Here is a 5,977-nt window from a genome sequence, read left to right as displayed (position 1 = left end):
AATTTGTAGAAGTTTCTTTTTGAGCTTGTTGTAAATTGTATGTGTGTTTCACTTAGATTAATATACTTAGGTTGTTATGAATTTAGTTAAATACTTAATTGTTGTAAGTGTGTAAAATCGTATGAGTAGACAAGGGCCCTTTTGTTAATATTGGCCTAAACCCTTCATTAGTACCTTGCTAAGGTCTCTTGAGGTTGAGGGCGGCCTTTATTAGCACTTGGAGAATGGTCTAAAACATAAGTTAATTTCCCAGCTGAGTAAGGGGCGCATACGGATGGTGTCTTAGGTTGGGACCCTGAGTGATGGGTTCAATTGGATCTCAGAGATACTATAAAATGAGCCTAAACCACTATGTGAGAGTAGCCGATAGGGGCCTAAACCTCAATGAGGGAGTAGCCTCCGTAGTATCACCAAAATGAGTCCTCCCTCTCACTTAACTCTTAATCTGGCCATCCGGCCTTCTGAAACAAAGGAAAGAGACTTATGTCTAGGCGACTATCCCTATATCGTATCTCACCAATAGTAGTGGTTTCTATTGGGCTCGACTTACAACTTGGAATCAATTGAGATATTAGCTAAGTTTATAACAAACTAAAAAAAAAAAAAAATGTTGTGTGACATGCTTTAGGTATATCGGATTAAACATGACATTGTCGAGGGTAGTTGTTCTATAGTCCCATTGCACAAACGAGGTCCTCTGTTCCAGTACCTAAGTATGTAAATGTAAAAGTAACTTAGAAAGTAGGAAAGACATAATGTTTGTATTTCGAACCTTGTATATGTTACTAACACTTGATTTGGTCTTAAAGGTCCATGAATGTCCACTGTCTCTGATAAGACTAAGGAGCTCTTTGAAAAATTGGAACGTGCTAGGCAAAGGGCAGAACTTACTTTTTCAGACCGCCCTCCTCTAGAAAGGAGGGATTCTCAGGACTCCAGCTATTCAGGTTATAACTCCTCAACTAGATCAACCGAGGAGATCAACAAACCTGACCATTCTAAAGAAGGAGAAGAACAAGTCTTTGAAGAGGAAGAAGAGGAGGTCACTGAAGAGGACGTTACAGACACAGAAGAGGAAGAAGAGGAAGAGCACGCCCTTGTTGAGCAAGTACAAGCACCAATGGTTGAGACTATCAGGCAACTGTCTAATCCTACAGGTGGGGGTGCTGCGCCCTTATGCATTGCCTATCCACAACCAGGAGAGGGGCTTAATGATGATTTTGAGTTAAAGAGTGGGTTTCTGCATCACCTACCCAAGTTTCATGGGATGAGTAGTGAAGACACCAACAAGCATCTCAAGGAGTTCGAGTTTGTCTGCGGGAGTATGTGCCCTAGAGGAGCTGATATCAATATCTTAAAGATGAAGGCATTCCCTTTTACTTTGGAGGACAAGGCCAAGACTTGGCTATTTGAGCTGCCTGCTGGGACTATCAACACTTGGGATAGGATGAAGGGCGAGTTCCTTACGAAGTACTTTCCTGCCTCAAAGGTCACTGTTTTGAGGAAGCAGATTAGTGGAATCAAGCAAGGACATGAGGAGAATTTCTGCAATTATTGGGATAGATTTAAGAGCCTTGTAGCATCATGCCCTAACCATGGGATGAGTGAGGGGTCCCTCCTTACCTATTTTTATGAAGGACTCACCGCTAATGAGCGTGGTCTGTTAGATGCTGCTGCTGGAGGGTCCTTTATGGATAAGACACCTGCTGATGCCAAGGAGCTACTTACTAATCGTGCACTAAACTATCAACAATATGAGGGGGTGCTTTCCTCTCAAAGGAGGGTACATGAGGTGTCCACTAACTCTGCTCTTGAAGACAAGGTCAACAAGATGTCTACTCTGCTGTCTTAAGTCTTAAACATTACTGAAAGAGGAGCAATGGCTCAAGTGTGTGGGATGTGCTCGACTCAAGGGCACCCCACTGATAAATGTCCCCAGCTTGCCTCTCCAGAAGGATGGGAATCTATTAACGCCCTAGGGTATCAAGGAGGTCAAGGAGGCCCAAGGTACAACCCTTACTCCAATACATACAATCCTGGGCTCAGAGACCACCCCAACTTTCGTTGGGCTAACAATGATAACACCTTGAGACCACCTTAAGGCCCAGGTCAGAATTCTCAGCGCCCACCAGGTTTGGTTGTAGGACAGGCGACCCATTCAAAGGATATTGCAGAGCTCAAGAATCAAATGGGCCAAGTGGTGGATTTTATGGGTCTGATTGCTGAAACAGGGAAGCTACCAAGCAACACGGTACCTAACCCAAGGAATGACCAAGCCCAAGCCATCATCACTAGGAGTGGACGCGTGCTAATGGACCCTCCCAGAGCCCACAAGAAGGCCCCAGTGGCCCATAATGAAGAAGAAGACGTTGTGGAGGTGTCTAAGAAGGATGTTGAGAAGGACCCAGCTACATCAAGGGTGGAAGTTAATGTGCCCCAAGCTGAGGCACCCAAAGGTACAATTCCTAACTCTAGTGGTTTAGTTCAGACTAACCCAGTTGTTTGTATACCTTTCCCAAGCAGGTTTGCCAAGACGAACAAAGATAAATCTGATCAAGAGATCTTGGAAATCTTCAAGAAGGTTCAAGTGAACATGCCCCTGATCGAGTGCATCAAACAGGTGCCTAAGTACGCCAAGTTCTTGAAGGAGCTATGCACCACAAGGAGGCAGACAAGAGAGAATGAGGTGGTGAAAAGGAGCGAGATAGTATCAGCCGTTATCCAGAGGAAACTACCCCCAAAGTTGAAGGACCCAGGGAGTTTTTCTGTTCCCTGTATTATTGGTGACACTAGGTTTGAAAATGTGATGTTAGACTTAGGGGCATCCATAAATGTTATGCCTTATAATTTGTATGTGTCCCTAGGTCTAGGCCCTCTTAAAAGGGATAATGTTGTCATTCAACTTGCTGATAGGTCTAACAAATACCCTCAAGGGTATGTTGAGGATGTTCTTGTGCAGGTAACCATCTGATATTCCCTACGGATTTCTACGTATTGGACATGGAGGAATCACCCCTAAATACCACTCTATTGCTTTTAGGGCGTCCCTTTATGAGGACTGCAAGAACGAAGATCGACGTGTACAAAGGGACTCTCACCATGGAGTTTGATGGTGATGTTATACGCTTCAACATTCTTGAAGCCATGAGGTACCCTGTTTCTGATTTGAAACCTTGCTTTGCTATTGATGTAGTTGATTCACTCGCGCAGGTTTTCTCTGAAGCAATGGTTGAGGATGAATTGGCTCTGACCCTAGAGGTGGGGGTCGGATATGATGCAAATGGGGAACCTATCCCCAAGGTTGAGTGGGAAGTTGAGGAGCCTAGAGTGATCAAGACTGTGGCCTCACTGGAGGCTCAGCCAATAAAGAGATCAATTTCCTATTTGTCAATTCCAGTTTCTACTAATAAAATGCTACCCTCTATGGTTCAGGCACCCAAGTTGGAATTGAAGGTACTCCCTGAGCATTTGAAGTACGCGTACCTAGGAGAAAAAGAGACCCTCCCAGTGATCATATCATCAACGCTGGAGGTAGAGCAAGAAAGGAAGTTGGTGGACGTGTTGAAGAAGCACAAGACTGCCATTGGTTGGACTCTAGCAGATGTCAAGGGAATCAGCCCAACCACGTGTGTCCACCGGATCCTGTTAGAAGATGGCGCCAAGCCCACAAGAGAAGCCCAAAGACGTCTACATCCGCCCATGATGAAGGTGGTCCAAGACGAGGTGATCAAGTTGCTAGACTGTGGGGTGATCTACCCCATTTCTGATAGTAAGTGGGTCTCTCCAGTACAAGTGTGCCCAAGAAGTCTGGGGTGACAGTGGTGAAGAACGAGGATAATGAGCTAGTGCCCCAGAGATTAGTGACTGGTCATAGGGTATGTATCGACTACCGGAAGCTGAATGCCAACAAACCAAATAGTGCATATAGGCGTTTTGCTCAACCATTCTGAGCTTGAGGGGCTTGGAGTGGCATGCTGTCCAAAGAGTTTTCATTAGGACTCGCACCCTAATGACAACTCTTTCAACGTCGGGCAGCCCAGACTGGTGGCTAATCAAGCATTGTCATGCCAATAACCAGTCCCAATCATCAACCAGGCTTACCCCCGGCCCACCGTTGACGCCACGGCCCTAATCCTTGATAAAGTGCAAGAGTTGGAGGAGAGGCTATTGTGAGAAGAAGAAGGCGCCCCAGTGCCAACGACAAACCCATTATTTGCCGAACGCCTTGCCCAATTCAGTCATAGAATCTTGTAGACGTTAAGGCCAGCCTACGCCAAAACTCCCAAAATCGCCCAATACTGCATCTGACAGGCCCACCATGAGACCCAAAATAGGGGGAAAAGAAGATTAAGAGAGTGTGAGGGAACAAGAATTGCTCGAGGAGAAATTTCACCAAAAACATGCTTAGGGCCTTTCTTCAGGGCCTAAATGACCATATTATTGCAGAGACTTCTATAATTCCAAGCCAAAACCTTCATGGTGGGAAGGGATTAAAGATGGCAAAGCAAAGCCTAGATCAATGAAATCTTGGCGGAGTATACTTTTTTTCAGCGGAGGGAAGGAATTCTTAACATGTACTTTTCGTGTTAATGGTTTAGCACTAAACCAAACTATATATTAACAAACAAATTCTTCGATCTCAGGATCATAATTTATAGACTAATAAAAACAAACCTCAACCTGAATAACAATAAAAATTTGAAAATGATAACGCGTTGTGTACAATTTTACTAAGACTAACATAATAAAGAATTTAAATTCAATCAAATAGGTGAATTTGTAAACAGTCTCGACCATGGTTAACCTTTACTTATGGCTGATAGATTTTAAAGGGGATACTTCTGTTAACAATCTCACGGTTAACTATTAATTATTTATTGATAGTTAAGTTGAAGTACTTAGACGGACAAAGCGTCACAAAACCTTGTAAAACTTATTGACCACAAACAAGAACAAAATGAAAGTAAACAAGTTGTTAAAGGCAATAAACTGTTGTGCAACTGGTAAACTTCCATTTCACAAGCATTAAACCTGAGCAAACGAAGATGCCCCCCAAAAGTTAATTAAGCAGTGACGTAGATCACCCAACAGTTGATACGTGCAAAAGCATCGTCAATTTAAACCCTGAAAATGTCGAGCGTTAGTATAGAGTAAGCAGGGATCGTTCAAAACGGGGGATTTGATGCGCTTTTTGCAAGCGCATAATTTAACCCTGAAATGTCATTAGTAGCATAAGTAAGTAGGGATCGTTCTATTCCGGGGATTGAGGGTACACCTGTCATTGTCAAACAATTAAACAATTAAAATCAAAACAAAGTATAATATTCACACATATGCACATTATTTGCGAATTAAAAGGGGGTTTTTGATTTTTGGTTTTCTTCGAAAATTTAAACTAAGTTAACAAAACAATTAAAATGCTAAAACATAAAAATACAAATGGAATGCAAGAACAAAGATCAAAGTCGAAACTCATGATTAAAGTTGATTCAAGTTCATCATTGTTCATCATAGTCATGCAAGAGGAATTGATCATGTGAAACGTTCAAAGCAAACAATTTCCCATATTTTACTTTCAACGCTAATTAATCTAAGTGAAAGCACATAGACTAATCCTATCAAACATGCATTCAAGCCCTAGAAAGCTAGTCAATCATACATGTTCAACGCAGTAATCATTTAGAAAGGCTATCAATTCAAATGTGCAACTTAGTATGAAAAAGTCCACCTAATTGCAATCTTCTTTGATTAAATTCGGTTTTTGTACAAAACCTTTACTACTTATTGATTCAAGAACACAAAACCAAAAAGTTGATTCATGTTCTTAAATTCGTAGCACCAATTATATAAAAACCCTAAAAGTTTCGAACCCTTTAAGATTAACATACAAAAGATTTCTATCATGCAAATTTAATCAAACACTCACACATAAGCAACTATAAATCGCAAAACATGAATCTGAAAATTAGTAATTAAT

Source organism: Rosa rugosa, chromosome 3, assembly GCF_958449725.1.
Source record: "Rosa rugosa chromosome 3, drRosRugo1.1, whole genome shotgun sequence".
Classification (NCBI taxonomy): Eukaryota; Viridiplantae; Streptophyta; class Magnoliopsida; order Rosales; family Rosaceae; genus Rosa; species Rosa rugosa.
Note: the sequence above shows the minus strand (reverse complement) of the source record.